Source organism: Bubalus bubalis, chromosome 5, assembly GCF_019923935.1.
Source record: "Bubalus bubalis isolate 160015118507 breed Murrah chromosome 5, NDDB_SH_1, whole genome shotgun sequence".
NCBI lineage: Eukaryota > Metazoa > Chordata > Mammalia > Artiodactyla > Bovidae > Bubalus > Bubalus bubalis.
The window spans coordinates 127,176,324-127,195,833 of NC_059161.1; the positions used below are offsets into that span (position 1 = coordinate 127,176,324).

General features: G+C 50.0%; 1 protein-coding gene and 1 long non-coding RNA gene across 11 annotated transcripts in view; one reads left to right on the forward strand and one right to left on the reverse strand.

Annotated features, from left to right (window-relative positions):
* The window catches only part of KMT5B (lysine methyltransferase 5B), a 53,906-nt gene extending 38,265 nt beyond the window's left edge, over window positions 1-15,641 (reverse strand). For 2 of the 10 annotated variants that reach the window (XM_025286824.3, XM_025286819.3), the window contains exon 1: window positions 14,917-15,103. The gene's annotated coding sequence lies outside the window, so the exon portion shown is untranslated. Of the gene's footprint in view, window positions 1-12,723; window positions 13,273-14,211; window positions 14,620-14,916; window positions 15,104-15,201 lie in introns of those variants that run through there. The other 8 variants (XM_044943788.2, XM_025286823.3, XM_025286820.3 and 5 more) reach the window with 8 other exon arrangements.
* LOC123333828 lies at window positions 5,223-5,684 on the forward strand. The gene is made up of 2 exons (XR_006551446.2): window positions 5,223-5,360; window positions 5,496-5,684. It is a non-coding gene; the product is annotated as an uncharacterized LOC123333828 (long non-coding RNA).
* Window positions 15,642-19,510: the final 3,869 nt, after the last annotated feature.

Here is a 19,510-nt window from a genome sequence, read left to right on the forward strand (position 1 = left end):
GGCCTGGAACCCAGCAGGCTCACATGGAAATACTACCAGGGTCTTGACGTGGTTGACAGTATCTGAGCTGTATTTAGAAGTTAAAATCACCTCAAATTTATCCCAAAATTGGCAGAAAAAAAATTTTAAGAAAGGAGTAATGGCTATTCCTTAAATGGCCTAACAACTTACAAATCACTCTCTGTTCTGATTTCCCAATTAAAAATTCATGAAAATTATTACATCTACTACACTCCAGTCACTGAGGATGCAGCAAACAAGGCTTCTGCCCTCATCTGTGCTTAAATTCTAATGAAGAAAGCTCCAGAAAATGACAAATTAGCAAATAAACGCCAGCACCTTGGAGAAAATAAAATCATTTCTAAGTGGCAGGGGGTGTTTTAGGTGGAACCCAGGAGGGGCAGGGAGAAGCACCGGGAGCACTGGAGAGCGAGCACAGGCAAAGGGCAGGTACAAAGCTGGGGGAGGAAGGCCCAGCAGAGCCCTGCAGCACAGGAGGGGGTCAGAGGGCAGGAGGCAGGCCAGGGAGGATCCCAGAAAAAACAACTGACGGGGGCCTCCAAACCCTGGCTGAGACCTAGGCATTAACTCTCAGTGAGAAAACAGTAGGGATGGGAGCTGAGTGGTAAAGGCCTCTGCTGGCTGCTCTTATGAAGAAGCGCTTGAATGCATTCAGAAGAGCAGCACTAATTAAGCAACTAACAATTTGGGAGGACGAGAGAAAAAGCAGTTAAGAGACCACAGCAGTAAATGAGAGGAGAGATGGATACTGGTGGCCCGCAGTAGCAGAGCAGGGGAGGAGTGTGAGTTCAGGGATCCTTTCAGAAGGTTTTGCTGACAAACGGGATTTGCTAACACTGTGCGGAAGAAAGAGGTCTCAGATATGCTTGCAAATGGAAGAAGGGACTCAGAAGTTATGCAGGTGACTAGGACCACAGGAAGGTCAGGTTTTGGTAGGGGCCGGTGGGGGAGGAGTTTGGTTTGGTCGTGTTTGAGGTATCTGTTAAAAAGAGACCGAGCAGCGATATCTAGGCAGCCGGACACAAGGCCCTGGAGGTCAGGTCCAGGCTGGATGTACACACCTGGGAGCTGGGGACTAGTGAGAGGCCAAACCGCAGGAGCAAGTGAAATCTCCCAGGGAGGAAGTATAGAGGAAAGACGTCAAGGGCCAAGGGGGCCCAGGTATTTAGAACTCCCGATGATGGAACAGCAGCTGAGGACACCCGGAGGAGCAAAGAGTGAGGAAGGAGGCGAAGCAAGAGTAAATCAGGGCCCCGCGTTTCAGGAAGGAGGCCCGGCTGGGCACTGGCTGCGGGACTCATCAGGCAGATCTCTGAGGGTCTAGGCCACTGTGAGCCTCTCTTGGAAAGGACAAAGAACTTCTGATATGGACATAATGTCTTGAAACATGAGCTCATGGGGAAAGAACTAGATGGCAGAAAGGAATCATGAGTAAAGAGAGTCCTAAGTTCTTTTCATTTGCTTCAAATAAGAGAAAGAGTCTACATTTCAGTTGTCAGAGAAGATATCTGTAACATTCAGAGGGCGGGGATAGGTCAATTTGAGACCAGCATGCTTTGCGAGTTTCTAAGGATCTTTGTTTTGTTAAGTTTTTAGATGAACAGATTTACTGGTTATCAGGAAGGGACTAGAATCACCCGAGCATGCTGATGGACAGAATTCCTAAGTGTCTGTATAAGGCTTTGCCCCGTTTTTACAGGTGTCACAAAAGTGGCACAACCGGGCTCCAGGGAAACGCCGTTGTCACTGTGCTCTGGGATGGGACACCTTCCCTCACCCCTATCCACCCCTGGGGTTTCTTCTTGTCGTTATTCAGGCTCCTGCGTCCATGGGATTTCCCAGCAAGAATAATGGAGTGGCTTGCCGTTTCCTCCTCCAGGGGATCTTCCCCACCCAGGGATTGAACATGTGTCTCCTGCACTGGCAGGTGGGTTCTTTACCACCAAGTCACCAGGGAAGCGCACCTGGGAGTTTATCTGACACTGAAGCAACAGGAAGGGTCTCACTGGAGCAGTACAGGTGGGGAAGGCCGCCCGTGCTTGAGACTCTACTGTCAAATGTAAAGCGCTTCCCTTGTGGCTCAGCTGGTCAAGAATCCGCCCGCAATGAGGAGCTGCTGCTGCTGCTAAGTCGCTTCAGTCGTGTCCGACTCTGTGCGACCCCAGAGACGGAAGCCCGCCAGGCTCCCTGTCCCTGGGATTCTCCAGGCAAGAGTACTGGAGTGGAGTGCCACTGCCTTCTCCGCAGTGCAGGAGACCGGGGTTCAATCCTGGGTTGGGAAGAGCCCCTGGAGAAGGGAAAGGCTATCCACTCCAGTATTCTGACCTGGAGAATTCATATGTAAAGAAAAGGGGACACCACTCATGATGATACAAAATGCACCAGAAAACTGCTAAAACAAGAGATGCATTTAAAGAGGAAAGCATTTAAAGAATTCTTTAGAGTTGTGCTTAAAGAGGAAAGTTTGATCACATTTTAATACCACTAAGGTAAAAAGGACACACACCCCCCCCCCCATCATGAATTCCAAATCACCAACAGACAGCAATGGCTGTTTTGGGGGAACAGGATTAATATCAAAAAGACTTTTCCCCAAAACATTTACAGTGAACCTATTTCTTTATAATTAGAAAAAAACAAACAGCCCGCTCCCCCTAATACTTGAATTTCAAGTTTCCAAAGAAAGCACCGAGTTGCTTCATAGACGGTGTGCCCATTCTATCTCCAGTGAGGGACCCTCAGCAAATGCCAGCACGCTCCCGACTCCCACTGTGAGAGTGTCCTTTATGCGCACTCACAAGGACCAAAACTGTCCATGCCTTTGAGCTCAGCGGCTCATCTCCAACTTGAGAGCTCTACTTTCAGTTCTTTTTCACTTAAAACTTGTGAACAGGGATTTTTCATTGAGTATCCTAAATACAAATTGGGATTTTAAAAAATCTGTTATAAAAATGAAAACATCAATTCTGAAAGAGCACCAAAAATTTTGACACAATTCTGGTAACATCACCAAGAACTCTCTAACCAGCTTCCAACTGAACTTGTCTGAAGGTAGTTTATCTTAGAGAAATTATCCATTGACAAGGAAACAATTTCCCAAGTGGCTGAAATGAAAAAGTTAACACGTTTTTAAAAGCAGGCTCTAGCTTGCTAGAGGACTTTTGAAAATCTTTATTGAGAAAAAGCAGAACAAACATTTTTCAAGTGATTCAGTTACAATTTGCTAAGAAAACAATTCAATACACCAAACAGTTAACAGTTTTTGGAGAAAGATTACAAGCAATTTTTTAACTGTTACATGACATATTCTTCAAAAGGTTTGATTGTTCAAAATAAGCATATACTACTCTTGTAATAAAGAATAAGTATAAAAAGGAAAATAAAACAGATTTCACAAAAATCCTTCTGCATCATCCATATGTATGTAAGTTAAAGCCAATTTCTAAAACTTTACTCACAGCAATTAAAACCAGACTTCTAGGCAGATGGAAAGTGAAAAAATGTCAGTGAAATCCTTCTACAAGTTTTCAATGCTTGTGGACTCTGATGCTCACACTGTCACAACGCCAGACTCCCAGGAGCTTTATATTTAAAATAAGCACAAGACGACAAACACAAATAAAAGGCATTATCCAAAGAGGAAACAGCAAACAGACACGCACCCCAAAAGAACAAAGAGCACACCCCGGGCTGTGCCCGTCAGCGCGCCCACCGGCCAGTCCTCAGCCCAGCAGACTGCCCTGATACGGGCTTTAGTATTTCTCCTTCACGGTGCTCATCACAACTGCACTCACTTCCTCATGTATTACTTGGTGATGCCTGCCTTTCCCACACAGCATAATCAAGATAAGGTGCACTTTCATATCACTGGAACCCATCACAAGGCACAACACGGCACAGGTCCCCTCATACCGTATCCCCTTTCCAGTCGCAAACCTAACTGCTACATATAGGTTATCCGTTCTTTCAGGTCTAAAATGACAACAGGACTCTATAACATACGTACCAAAGAATTCCTGTCAGTCTTTGTCAACGGCTATTCCAAACTCACTTGCATCCAACATATAGCTGAGGTTCCACAGAATCCTCCAGTATAATTCACGCAATGAGACCAGCTGAAGCCTCGCAAAGCCACCAGAAGCATCTGGGATCACTACTGCTCCATTAAGACTCTAACTGACAGGGTAACTGTGCATTGCCAATTTGTTAGAAAACTACCATGAAAGCTACCACACCTGTAACCTTAAAACTTGCTCCTGTAAACACTGCCAGAAAACAAATCTCATTCAAGAATTCAGATGACCTGTCCGAGTTCCCCAGTGGTAGTGCTGGAAGTCTTAGGGATGATTTTTCTCCTTAATTCGGCAGAAAACCCTCACCTAGGGCAGGGCGCTGCTCCAAATCTGGAGTTGTCAGGCAGATTCCGTGCTCACCGGGCATCTAGCACCAAACTTGAGAGCAAAGAACGGGTCTTTACACTTGTAAAAGAGCGACTAAAAAAGTATCATTTCTGCTTTTCTCTTCCAGCTTTTGTACAAACTCATATGCATCTTGCTTCAGTCAATTGAACAGCTTTCTCAAGCAGTCTCAGGAGGCAAAGCCCCACTCAGACCAGCAAGAGGATGGTGCCTGAAGACAGCAGTTCCCCACCAATGCACAATAATACTCCAGCCACCCCGTCAGGATAAAAGATTAGCTAGAGATGGCGTCACTAATCCTGCCAGTGGAGTCAAATTCGCTCAGTCGTGTTCAACTCTTTGTGACCCCACGGACTGCAGCCCACCAGGCTCCTCTGTCCATGGGATGCTCTGGGCATAAACATTGGAGTGGGTAGCCATTCCCTTCTCCAGGGGATCTTCCCGACCCAGGGATGGAAACAGGTTACTAGTTGCAATAACTTCTCAAAAGGAGGCTGGAAAATGGTTCCCAAAGATAGCTATCATGTCTTAATCTGGAACATGTGAATGTTAGTTTACAAGGAAAGAAGTGTTTGGAGATATGATTAAATCAGGTTTTTGAGATGAGATTATCCAGGTGGGCCGTAAATGTCATCACAAATGATCTTAAAAGGGAAGGGCAGAGGGAGATTTGACACCACATACACTTTGAGAAGAAGACCACAAGACTGGAGAGAGGCAGCCACAAGCAAAGGAACGCACGGACACCAGACACTGGGGGAGGCCAAGAACAAGGCTCTGAGAGCTTCTGGAGGGAGCCCCGCCCAGCCCCTGCCTCCGGCCCACCGGAGCTGCGAAAGAAGACGCGTCTGCCGTTACAAGCCACCACCTCTGTGGTATTTTACAGCACACACAGGAAAGCAATACGGAGACCGTGAAAAAGTAAACCAAAGCATAAATACATTCCAGTTAGGCTCCAGAAATGCATAAAATTCCAACACATTACAGGAGATGTTAAGCACCTGTAAACAGTTGTTAAAATACATTTTTAAGAGCCATTTCCCCCTTCAACTGCAGGTATCAACATGGCTACAGAGAGCTGTATGGATTGTGAGGATACAGCTGGTGTCTCAACTAAACATCGAATTACTCATGCACTGTGCTTAAGCACAGTTAACCAAGACCTTCCTTAGAAGCATCATACTGAACATTATATATTTATATGTTTACAACAAAAGATGAAAATTAAAACTGTTAAAATTTTCACTTAGCAGACCATTTTAAACAGCAAAAGAGCTACCACTGGTAGGTCTACAAGCAGATGTTTACAACACTTACACTTATTCGGCCACTGATCGACAACTGAGCATGTGAAACTCCTCACTACAGAAAATACTGCTTCAGAGCACCTTATTCACGTACACCACACGTACACCAGTATGTGTCACAACAAAGGATTCTACGTAAGAAAGATTTGTGTCTCCAACTGTCTCAGCAGCTATCTCTAAAATAAAGGTTTTAGCTGATGTGGTTGCCGAGGGAAATTCTGCCCCCAATCTCCTTCCCTATTTCTCCACATTCACTCCCCGTGCTCACCTAGGAGTGCCCATAAACAAAATCAAGGACGTGTCCTTTGTTACCCTCCTCTCTGGGACCCAAACAGCATTTTACTCTTCTATCAACAGATGACACCTAGTGGCAAGACCCTGTAAGTACAGTCCACAGTTCCCGAGAAGCTCTGAGGGAAGTAGAACAAAGAATCATCGATTCTTATGGGCAAAGACAAAGGTGAGAAGAATACAAAACGTGAATCCTGGGCTGAGTCCGAGTCTTGGGCCAAGACTGAGTCTGCCGGGTGGCAGACTGGGCAGAGGGCAGAGCACACCCTGGGGCGGGCTGTGCCTCGGGAGGGCGCAGAGCGCCCGGGGCCTACCCTGGCTCCATTCATTACTCTCCAGCAACGTGACCATGGACAAGTCACTCAACCTTGCTAATGTCTCATTAGGAAAAGGAAGAGAAGTCCGGCACAAGGATTAAATGAGCAGAAACTGCTAATACAATAAAGGTCTCCAAGTATCTCCTCTTTGCATGTAACTAAGGAAGAAACAAAGATGACCAGGCACTCTCATGTATCATTCACAAAACTTTCAAGAATCAAATAGAAAGTTCCCCATTCCTCATCCTACCATAATCCCCACAAGAAAAAAGAAAAATCACACCACCTCATCCATTAGAAAAAGTACGAAGTTTCAAGAAAATAAAAAGGAGCAAGGCACTCATTTATGAAAGAGTTGAGATCAGCTCTGCTTTTCCTACTGCTCCTGAAGAGGAGGGTGACTTCCCGCACTAATGTATAATTAAACATCACTGAATATACCTCACATGTTAACAGTCAGAGGAACTATAGATTTTGATACAACAGAATAAATATACTTTGTTGTGTATCTGATAAAACATCATCTTTCTTACCATAACTCCATTTCCTAAAACAACAATAGTTCCTCCATTCACTTGCTCTTGTTTAGTCACTAAGTTGTGTCCAACTCTTTGTGACCCCACGGGCTGCAGCCCGCCAGGTCCTCTGTCCATGGGATTTCCTAGGCAAGAATACTGGAGTGGGTTGCCATTTTCTTCTCCAGGGGATCTTCCCAACCCAGGGATCGAACCCTTGTCTCCTGTGTTGGCAGGTGGATTCTTTACCACTGAGCCACCAGGGAAGCCGTCCCTTTCACCTGCTACTGCTGCTAAGTCACTTCAGTCGTGTCCGACTCTGTGCGACCCCATAGACAGCAGTCCACCAGGCTCCCCAGTCCCTAGGATTCTCCAGGCAAGAACACTGGAGTGGGTTGCCATTTCCTTCTCCAATGCGTGCAAGTGAAAAGTGGAAGTGAAGTCGCTCAGTCGTGTCCGACCCTCAGCGATTCCATGGACTGCAGCCCACCAGGCTCCCCCATCCATGGGATTTTCCAGGCAGGAGTACTGGAGTGGGGTGCCATTGCCTAGTGCTTCCTAAATTAACTTTATCATGTAACTGTCATGCCCCGTAAAGGAGGCACTTCATTCCCCCCCCCCCCTCCGTTATACAGATGAAAGACCAGAGAATATGCTCAACCCTACTCACAGAAAGTATCCCACTAGTGGAAAAGCATGTGACCGGAGGGAGAGACCACTTAAAAGAAGTAAATGCAACGAAGAGTAGCAACAGATGGGGAGAGAGGAAAGGCTTCATGTTTCAAACACAGGCTTGGCAAGACGTAGTGACAAACCAGATACAGGTGCTGAGGGACAGAAAGGACTCACATCAGAGGCCTCTAGTTGGGACACAAGTTTTAGCTGGGGACACTGCAAGATGGCCATTAACTGCATTAGGGACTGAAGAAGGAACACATTTGCAGGAAAGATGAGAAAGTCTGGATTTGCTAAATTTGAGGAAGGGGCAGTACCCAGTGTTCTAAGATGTTGAAACTCAGGAGAGAAGTGACTGTGAATAGAGCAATAAATGGCACCCCACTCCAGTTTTCTGGCCTGAAGGAATCCCATGGACACAGAAGCCTGGCGGGCCACAGTCCATGGGGCCGCGGAGAGCTGGACGCAACTGGGCAGCAGCAGCGCGACAGGAGCCTGCAGCTCAGCGAGCAAGTCAACACTGTCTAAGCCACAGACTTGCCACTTCTTGACAAAGTAATACGCTACCAACACATGACACCAAAAAGACGACTTTCTGAGCTTTATCACGGTCACTGAAATAAAAACGGAGTGAAGAGAAAAGAAAAGAAGCCAGAAACACACACTGGCATCTTGAGAGCCAGACAGGCCTTGCACAGGAGCACCCCACCTCATAGTGTTTGGGGATATGTGCTGCTCAGCGCCTACCAGTACCCAACACACAGCTGAGCAAGCATCCGCTCAGACACGAACGGAGAGCTGAGTGCCACAGGGGCCACCTGGCTGCTCGCACTATGATCCAGCAATTGTGCCAATAACTTCATATATATCGTATCATTTATCCCTATCACAGTACCTTAAATATACAAGATTTTTAATATTCATAAACATACAATAAAATAGCAAATTACACAACACAATTTGTAACATAAAACATTAAAAATATACAATAATTTATACGACTATTATCACCCTCATTTCACAAATAAGAGGAAGCCTTAAGAGAATGAGAAAAAACTAAAGGCCACGTTGAAAGACTACATATACACTCTTGACCATACAAGAAAGCAATATAAGCCTGACTCAAACGAAATTTTAAACGTATTTTGCCTCATAGGTGAAAAGCAAGACCCTAAAACAAAACAGACATGGCTCCTGGTTTCACACAGCTCAGGGTGCAGTGTGAGATGAGACAAGCGTGAAACCTAAGTTCTGGTAAGAGCTATAAACGAGACAAGTAGGCTACAGGAGGGACTAAAGTGGGACAGACTTCCCACTGGATGATCACGAAGAAGAAACCAAAAGGTGTGAATAGAGACCCAGTCACCTTTCTGGATCAAAAACACTCCGGCATCTATCTACATCCCCCAAACGAATACTTTCTGAGGCAACTGGCTTGGTCTAAATCCTCCTCTGAATGAGGTGTCTTTTTGTCTCTTTTGAGGGGAAGGGAGAAGCGGGTTTGTACTGGCTCATTGGCTGAAGGATCAGCCCCCTTTACTCTTCAGCAGGTGGGTGGGGGGAGGGGGTTCCATCTTCCTAACAGTGAGTTGGTTTTCTTGCCAAAAATACATATCCCTTCACAACATGCAACATAAGGGCTTTTCTTGAAAATACTCTTCAGAGGTTAAACTGTATCAGATATTTCAACCTTGTTAAAAATGAGACAGACAAAATGACTCATTCTGCAGACTGAGAATCAACTCAATCCAGTATTTATCAAGAAACTACTGGGAGCCACCAGGCACTGTTCGTGGTGCTGGAATACCACTTGCATCCAGGAAACACTAGAGGGCACACCAGAGTTTCAGCTTTTGGGAAACCGCACAAGACAACTACGGAGCGGGGGACCTTTGCAAAACCAAAGGGAAGCCTGAGAAAGCCAGGAATCTGATGAGCAGAGCAGGAGTGCAGAACAGCAGAATGACCTTCACCTGAAGGGCTCTTATGCCTTAGACCTGAGAGGCAATCCTAGCGTCACAAGAGATCTACAGACCTGGTGCTCCTATAAAGACACCCAGGTCAGCTGTTTGTTTCATCCTAACACACATACCAAGGGTTCCCCAGATTGGCAACACTGAGCTAGGTGAGACAGATATTGTCACCACACATGAGATGGCTGAACCTCAGAATGAAGCTGCCTTCCTGAAGTCAAGCTGCCTTAAACAGATAGCCTGGGTCTAGAACTCGAGCGTTCTGGCGAAGTCTGGGAGGACTACCTCAAGACTGGAGTCACGTGCATCACCCACAGAGGCCTCTCACTTGCTCTTTCCTTTGTGTGCTCTCATAATACAGAGAATAGGACATCCTGCAGAAATGCAACTGACAAACAGGAGCTACAGAGAGGTGCGAGCCAGACAGACCTGAGGAATCAAACTTCTGGGATCCCCGTCTCCAAAATCTAAAACCCGACTGACTATAAGCTGTGCATGTGTCCTCGCTTAGCCATGTCTGACTCTTTGCAACCCCATGGACTGTGGCTCACCAGGCTCCTCATGGGATTTTCCTGGCAAGAATACTGGAACGGGTTGCCACTTCCTTGTCTAGGAGATCTTCCTGACCCAGGAATTGAACCTGCATCTCCTGCACTGCAGGAGGATTCTTTACCACTGGGTCACCAGGGAAGCCTGATTGTAAGCTGTACCATCAACTTAATATTTCAAAACAAGGAAGAAAGACTATGTGAAATACACAGATGAACTATATAAACCAATTGGAGAGATGGCAAAGTGATTAAGTTAGCTCTTAGAAGTGAGAAAATGGGTGGTGATTAAGTATAAAAGAGTATACTTTAGAATTGCAAGTGATGTCAGAGATTAATGTTTAGCTATTTTACAGATGAAGAAACTAAGGCTTGGCCCCATCAATGCTTTAAACAAATAAGGAGGAGCAGACAGGAACACGGGTATCGATTCTTACTCCAGTGGCCCTTCATCCAGCCCCGGAACTGACTGTATAGCTATACTATGAAATTATGCACATCCTCAGAGAAGACCATGCGGTGCTCGCGTCTGCATCCGTCTCACGCAGACGCTGCCAGCCCCCAATCTGGCTGGCACGGGAGATAGAGGCATTGAGCGACCAAAGTGCTCCAGCAGTCCCAGGAGCCCTTCAACCCAATGGGAGGAAAATCATGAAGCAAAACATAATTCAGAGCATCAATGACTATGAAAATCAGTGACCTTTTTTCCCATTCTGTGAGAATATTTTAGAATTAATGCAAACAGTTCTGCTTCCATCACCAACTATATAAAGATAATATATCCACTGCCTCTGAGCAACATGGGGATCAAAAGAAAAGTGTTTTTATTTTTAAACTAGACATTAATGTGGGTTTAGAAAAACAAAGTAATGAGTCTTTCCTGCACAGATGGATTCTATTCCACACCTTTAAAATAGTAAAGTCCTGTAAAGCAAGTTAAATAAGATGTGCGTGACTAAAATTTGAGGACATGTCTGTTGAATAAAACAAGATACATTTGTAAGTGAAAAGTTACTCAGACTTTCTGTAATCTGATTTGGACAAAGACAAACTCTAGTCACATTAGTAGAAAAATACTGAGTTAATATACTGGTTAAACATGACCATTTCCTCTCAACCAACACTTCTAATCTTCTGGGAAACACCAAATTATGGGGAAGGGGCTTATAGTAAGAACTAAAGTAAAACCAGATTTGTAAAGGGTTTTTTGGGGGGAGCAGTAGGGGGGATGGAATGTAGAGTTGACAGAATTTAAAGAAAGTTGTGAAACTTGCCTAAGTCCAGTGAACTCCTGACTTGTTCACTAGGACCCTTCCTTGTACAGCTTGTTCCATGGAGCTCGGTCATGACACCACAGGGTTCAATTCACATTTCATACTTAAGAGCTTCAGAGTATGTTTTTTAAGATTTCAAAGTTGACAGTCTATCCAAGAAAAAAGTTACTTTTCAAATCACTGTGTTTTAATGGTTAGAACTCCTAATACTTGCAATTTAAAGTGCACTGGCTCGTTTTACACCGTAGTAAACTTAAGTGTGTGCTTTTAATTGCAATTAAAACCATTTCCTACACCAAGACACATCAGCAAATACATTTTCCCTTCAAATAAAAAGTAACTAAAAATCAGGCCGAAAAACTGAGTTACATCTTTACACATAAAACTTCTACTGCACAGAGCTCCACCTGAGACACAGCTATCCACGCTCTCTTCATTTCCTCAGTGTATCTGTGGAACTAAGATACACACTGGAACAAAGACACACAGTCCCCATCTTTAACAATGCGTGGAAAACTTAGCAATTGGAGTATTCCAGGGCTGACAGAGACCTGTAACTCCTGCCCACCAAAGACGGATTTTATGAGAGGAGAGAAAGTAAAGCTCATCCATGGCAGGCAGCACAGGATAACGGAATCGACAGCTTTTGTCTGAACGGATTTGCTTTCCTAAGCCGTGTGAAGGGCATCCCTGTGGACAGGGAGCTGCTACCATGCTACACACACAAATGACTCTGCAACACAATCAGGCCACATGCTCATGTCCTACACGGCCACAAACTGATACTCAAACTAAGAGAAATCAGATTCAATCCCAGATATGTAGGACCCAAGGGAAAACTTGTAAACCAGAATGCCCCACCCACAAAACTCAAAGCTCAAAGCCACAAACAACCTGCAGCCACTTCCTTTACAGGCATATTCCACCAGACCCCCAAGCTGCCCACTGCTAATTGCTTCCGGTGTGGCGAGTTAAAACATAAGCACTTCAGCGTGCACAAGAAGACAAACGAAAATACAGGCAAGACAGCACCTGGAAATGACTTTGAGTTTAGTTTCAAAGTTTATGGGTAAAAAATTAAGCCCTACTCTCTTCTCCCCTTGAAGAGTAAATATCCCCATTACTCCTTTCGCTCTCAAACTAAGTGGTTTTGTTGACGAAAACAACGTTGTAATAATAGTAGAATGCACGTATTTTGAAGAACTACAATAAATCACCAAGCTCTATTAATAAGTTAGTATTTTTCATCAAGTGTCTATTGAGCACCTGCTCTGAGCAGAGAAGATAACTCAATAAGCTACCAAAAAGACGAGGGGATAGGCAGGTAAATAACCAAATTCAATGTTAACAACTGCTCAGGGAACACACAGGTGTGCCTTCTAACCTGAGGGCTCAGTCTCTGCACGTGTGTAAGAGCTCTGTGCGGTGTGGAAGAGTTGCCCAGAAGGTCACACTCTCATGAGGCCCTTCTGAAGAGTGTCATTCCAGGGTCAGGAATGCAAGAGTGCTGGGCAAGACATCAAAAGATGGCAGAAGGGGAAACTGCTGGAGACGGAGCTTGGACGTTAGAAGAGAATGCTGAGTGATTAGAAACTGGAAAAGGGGCCTGAGTTCCCACACGAGCTGGGATCAAAGCGTTTGTGGACTTTAATCCTGGAATCTAGGGAGCCCCACAGTGACAGGACCACACCTGTGGTGAAGGCCCTAAACATTTGGCTACAAAGTAAACTTGTGTCTATACTAAGTAACTCTTCAATTTCCCCGTAGGTATAAATTATCTGTGATGATTTCAGGCAAAACTGATATCCCGTTCCTTCTTCAAAATGCTTCAGTTCGGTTCAGTTGCTCAGTCCTGTCGGACTCTTTGCGACCCCATGAATCGCAGCACGCCAGGCCTCCCTGTCCATCACCAACTCCCGGAGTTCACTCAAACTCATGTCCATCGAGTCGGTGATGCCATCCAGCCATCTCCTCCTCTGTCGTCCCCTTCTCCTGCCCGCAATCCCTCCCAGCATCATCAGGGTCTTTTCCAATGAGTCAACTCTTCGCATGAGGTGGCCAAAGTACTGGAGTTTCAGCTTTAGCATCAGTCCTTCCAATGAACACCCAGGACTGATCTCCTTTAGGATGGACTGGTTGGATCTCCTTGCAGTCCAAGGGACTCTTAAGAGTCTTCTCCAACACCACAGTTCAAAAGCATCAATTCTTCCGCGCTCAGCTTTCTTCACAGTCCAACTCTCACATCCATACAAGACCAGTGGAAAACCATAGCCTTGACTAGACGGACCTTTGTTGGTAAAGTAATGTCTCTGCTTTTTAATATGCTATCTAGGTTGGTCATAACTTTCCTTCCAAGGAGTAAACGTCTTTTAATTTCAGGGCTGTAATCACCATCTGCAGTGATTTTGGAGCCCCAAAAAATAAAGTCAATGCTTACACTTGGACAATTAATCACCAAAAGTTATAGGCGTGTTCTTACTATTAAAGACCAACAGGAGAAGAAAAAAAAAAAAGCTTCAGCTGGCAACTGTTTCCACTAATGATCTTATTAAGCCACGCTCCACTGTAGTTTATATCAAAACGCTTTACATCTGAAAAAGGTCCTGATGAAAAGTAGCACAATCACAACCAATCAATTCCTCTGAGTCGTACTCTAATTAAAAATCCCCCCCCCCCCCCGCCCGCCGCCGGAGAGAATTTCGTTTGGTAAGTTCTGAAAAACTTAATTTCAAAGAACACACGTTCGCCTCCTCAGTATTCTTAAAAAAGTTTCCCCTACTCAATGGGTCGGAAGCCAGAGCTCCAAAACCGGGTCAACCGAACCCAAACCGACAAAGAGCGACGTTCTTTGGGTCCCGAGTGCTTTTCTAACCCGTTCCAGCAAGCCAGGTCCAGCTGTCACCTTCTTCACGTTTCCCCCACTCTCACAGTTGCGGGTGACGCGGATCATCATCTCCGGGGATGCAGGGGACCGTGTCACTCTGGGCGGACCGGCGCGTGTCCTCGGGACCCGAGACGCCGACAGACCGAGGGGGACCGGGCCGAAGCGCAGGGGGCGGGGGGAGCCCGGGGCCAGGGAGGCCAGCCCGGGCCAAGGTGCCGGGGCCGTCGTCAGAAGGCACGGAGCGGGGCGGAGGACGGGCCCGGGAGGAGACCAGGAACGAGGCTCGAGCCCAAACAAAAACAACCCAAAGTTGAGCGCGGCGGAGAGAGCAGATTGGGCGAGACCGTTCACGGCTGCCCATTGGAGAAGAGGGAAAACAGAGTCCCCCAATCGCGAGCGGCGGGGCTGCTCCCCTCGTGCGGCCGCGGGCCGGCCCGGCGCTGCCCGGCGGCCGCTACCGCTCCCTTCCGGCCGCGGCGCCCACTGCAGGGCCCGCGCCCCCCGCTCGCCGCCGCCGCCGCCGCGCCCCTCCCCCCGCCGTCCCCACCGCCCCCGCGGCCCCGGCTCCGGCCCCCCACCCCGGCCCGGCCCGGCGCCCCCCGCGCTCCTGCCGGCCCGCCCCCAGCCCGCCGCCCGCGGCCGGTGCCCCGCCGCCCCCCGCACGCCCGCGCCGGCGTCCGCCCCCCTGCTCACCGGGCGCTACCCGTTCCTCCTCGGGGCGCGTCGAGGCCCCGCCGCCCCGCCGCTGCGCCGCTGGGGGGGCCCCCCGCTCTGCCCGGCGACACTTCCTCGTCCCCCAAGAAAATTAATCACCAAAAAAAATTCCACAGAAAAATGGGAAGCGTAAAATCCAAGATGGCGGCCCCCGCCGCAGCACCGCCCGCTCCATCCGCTGTCGGGAAATGAGTCCCAGCCGCGGCCGGAGCCCCCCGCCCCCACCGCGCCGCGCCCCCCGCGCCCCCGCGCCGCGGGCCTCACCTCGCCTCGCGCGCGGCCTCAGGGAATACCGGAGGCAGCCGCTGGCCTGGCGACTCCGCGCCCCGGGTCCTGGCGCCGCGCGTGCTGTCTCCGGTGCCCGGGCGCCCTCACCTCATAGCCCCGGAGCCTCGCCGTCCGCGCCGCAGACGCGTCGCCGCCCCCGGTGAGCCGCTCGGACGCCGCCCGGGAACGGTGGAAGGACACGAAAAGGAGTACCCTCGGCCGGGCGGAGGGACACCACTTCAGCTCGCGCTTCTTCGGCCGCCTCTGTTGCTTTTACGGGACTGGGGGTTGGGTGGGGGTGGGGGAGGCGGAGAAACCCGAGAAAGAAATGAGTTCCCCCGCCGGCTGCTTCCCGCGGCGGAGGAACAAAAAAGCGAATTTCGAGAGGACGAGGCCAGTCGTCGCTTCGCTTCGCTCGCAGCGGAGGGATTCGTATTGAGCGGTCGGAAAGGATCCCTCCGCCTCTCGCTGCCCTTTAAATCGCGGCTGGAGGCGGCGTCGCCGCGCGCCCCTAGGGCGCTACCTGGGCCTTAGGTTTCTACTTGCGCTCGGGGTCTCTCGAGGCTGCCTTCCAATCCTCAGTCCCTGGCGTAGCAGCACCCACCGGGGACCGCTTCTGAGTCAGGACGGGGCTCAGCCGTGGGGGACGGGCAGGCTTCTCGCCCTCTGCGCCTCCCGGGTGCGCCGAGACGAGGTGGCCCCCGTGGAGGCGAGCCTCTTTGTTGTGGGAGTTGGTGTCGTTGGGAGCAGATAACACCCTTCAAGACCGTGTGGGCAGCCCGAGTTCCACCGCCTGGTGTGGGAGGGAGCGGGACGTGAGCCTGCATCATCCCGGCCACTAGCTTCCTAACGTCAGCCGGCCATTTCTTGAGCACCTACTGTGCGTCGGGTTTTCGGAGAAACGGGTTTTGCCGATTCACTCCCTCGTTGGGCGGTGCCGGTACCCAAGGATGGGGGGCCCCCTCCTGGGTCTCAGGCTGGTCGGGAAGTTGTTGAGAGGCTCCCACGGGCCGGGCGTGCTGCCTCGCCCTCTGGTTCTGCCTGCGGGGTTGATGATAATGGCTGCAAAATAGCAATCCTGAGAGAAACAGCCTTTTCTGGATACCAGGCACCATTCTCAAGCTTTGGTGCCCTGTCTGGTTTACAACGACTCCCAGGAGGTGGGGACCGTTTTTTCCCCACTTTATACGTAGGGAGACTGAGGCATCGAGAGGTGAGGCGGCCTCCACAGTCAGTCAGGGCTTGAAGCAGAGCCCTTATCCTGATAAAAAGCGCAGAGGCCAAGAAGTTGAGGTTGCCACAAGCGGGCAGATGGCACGGTATTGGTGCCTAAACGTCTCCGCCACCCGGAAGAGTGGATATGGGTATGGAAGGAAAAGGGAGTGGTTGAGAAAGGTGAGCCCGAGAAGTGCAGAAGCCCTGGGGCCGGAGTGGGGGAGGAGGTGGTGAAGAGCCCAGCTCGGTCCTGCAGAGAGGAGGCAGGCTGGACAGGCGGGTCCTTCTATTCCAGGAAGAGCCCCAGGCCTTCCTTGGTTTCCTGCCATTCCCAGGACCTGGCACGGAGTAGGCATGCCAGAAAAGCGGCTTCCGTGGACCGTGTCGATGACCACAAGGTCTGTGGTCCACCAAACCACCACCACCAACACGACTGCTTACTTGATTTTCTCTCCCTCTTGACCTTGAGTGGCAGACAGCGCTTATTACCCCCTTTCACAGATGCGAAATTGAGGCACAGTGATTGGCTGAGGACAGGAATTAACAGAGGTGGAGGCGGGACTAGACCTTAAACACCAGCGCTCCTCCCACTGCCCTCACCTTGCCTCCTGGGGAAGCAACTGGGCGGGGATGGGGCTGTGCGGGGTCTCCCCACACCTCAGGTAAAGCCGATCGGCTCAGGACCCTGCACGCTCTGCTCTTTCACTCTGAAAGCTTTCGGGCGTCTCTGACATCAGAAGCTGCCTTGCCACGTTCCTCTCTGCTAGCACAACTAATGTTTCATTAGCTTCTGATTTATGGCTAAACTTTCCAATTATTTTCATAGTGCTTGGCTCCAAATCCTCAAATCGCACCCCACTGAGACTGCCGTTGCCACCCTATCTCCTCCCTGGAGGAAGAAGCCCAGGGGGCACCACAGTCCTGTGTGGGTCCCCCTGGGTCTCGGTGCCCAGGCCCCAAGTCCAGCCATGCCCGGGCAGCCCTTCACAGCCCCGAACATCTCTGTTTTCCCCACTCGAAGCTTTCCAGAGTCCATCCCGACAGCGCCCCCTGCGGCTGACACCCAAATCCGGACCCTGACAGGTCCCCAGACTCCCAAGACGCTGGCTCCATTCGCTTCCGGCCCAGCGCCAGCCCAAGTATTCCGGGCGGTGACTTGCAGGGAGCAGGGGAGGCAGATGGGTGACCCCAGACACAAGTCCCTCCGGCTCCCCACTTCTGAGCCTGTCTCCACCCCTCACCCCCTCCCCGTCCCCCCTGTGCTGCTGGCTGCTCTTCCAGCCTCCGCTGAGAGGCCCTCAGGGTGGGCCGGAGCTCTCTGAGCTGGCCAGAGGCCACAGCCCAGAGCAGCTTTGCTTGGGGGAGACTGGAAATTCGACTTCCCCACAGTGAGCGTGGCCAGCTGGAGGCTGCCTCCTGCCAGCTGGCAGAGGAGGGGGGTGGGGGACAGGAAGTAGTGTGGCCAGGCACCTGCCCAGCCCCCCACGTGACAGGAGCCACCGGCATTTACACCGTGAAGCTGCTGGATGCCCCGAGTGGAGGTGCTAAGCCACAGAGGCGGTGAGGCCCCACCAGTCCTGGACAGACGGAAAGATATTAACAACTCTAAAGAAAGACTGAGTTGGCGGAAGGAGCCTGGGCCAGCCCCGGAAGCCCAGGAGTGCCAGCCCAGCCCACAGCTGACCTGGGCGCCGCACCCCTGCCACGGGATTTGTTCCAGTCCCCCCAGAAGGGCCCAGGGGGCACTGCAGAGACCCACCTGGGTCCCACCAAACCTGCATCCCTCTCCCATGCCCCTTCTTCAAATACCAGGTTCACGCAGCCACTGGCTGGAAGGGATTTGCTTGCTGGGATCCTGTGCCCACAGGGAGGGCCCACAGGTCCTGCTGAGCCCAGAATACCAGTCTGGGTGGCAGGTGGCTTCTCAATGAAAGCGATACCTTGGCTTTCAGACTCTGCTCTCCTGTCTCCCCTTTACCCCTGCCGACCCCACCCCTGCCCGGAAGGCAGGGCCGCTTTGATGGGAGCAGGTGCCAGAGTGGGCGGCGGGAAGAGGGTGGGGACATACCCAGGGTGAGTCCAATGATCCGTCTGGGTGGCTACGGGCTCCTCAGCCACCTGCCTGAGCATCGCAGCACCCTGTGCATCATGCTTGCCCCTCCACCGCCCAGTCCTGCTTTGGTAGAGAAGAAAAGGTCAAGTGACTTGCCCAAGGCCAAGTCAACAGCAGCAAGACTCCAAGGCAGCTGTGATTAGGGCCTTGGCATGAGTCTGACCTGGGTTTGAATCTCAGTTCCATAACCTAGCAGCCATGTGATTTGGGCCCAATGAGGCAGCCTGTCTACACGCCTGTTCTCTCACCTGTGCAAAGGTGCCAGTCCTGATCCTGCCCAAGGAGTCCCCTCTGTAGCTTCAAAACCGCTTATGTACCAAAGATGCCCATCTTCCCATCCCCACCTGCACGTCTCTGAACTTCTGACACCGCCACTTAGGTGTTTCATAGGCATTTCAAATAAAACGAGGTTAAAATTGAAAACACGCACGCACGCCAAATTCCACTTCCCAGAAAGAGACCTTTCCCACTTGCTCAGGTCCAGTACCTAGCTTTTATTTTCTCTTAATGGCCTTTGTGTTCGGTTTGGTTGGTTTTCTCCTTAGCACATATCACCATCTATCATCCTGTGTGTGTGCGTTAGTCGCTCTGTCGTGTCTGGTTCTTTATGACCCCATGGATTGTAGCCTATCTATGGACTTTCCCAGGCAAGAATACTGGAGTGGGTTGCCATTTCCTCCTCCAAAGGGATCTTCCTGACCCAGGGATCTAACCCAAGTTTCCCTTGCAGGCAGGTTCCTTACCATCTGAGCCACCAAGGAATCCCCCTGGCATCCATATCTTTCACTTACTCATTGCATCTACGGACCGCATCTTTCTTCCCGGCTGTGAGTTATTTAAGGACGGGGGCTTTGCCTTTTTCACTGCTCTGTCCTCAACGTCTAGAACAGCGCCCGGGGCCCTGGTGCAGAGGCTTAATTCACGAAAGGTAATGCTAACCTTCCGGTGTTGCTACAGGGATAAAAGGACTTGTAAGCG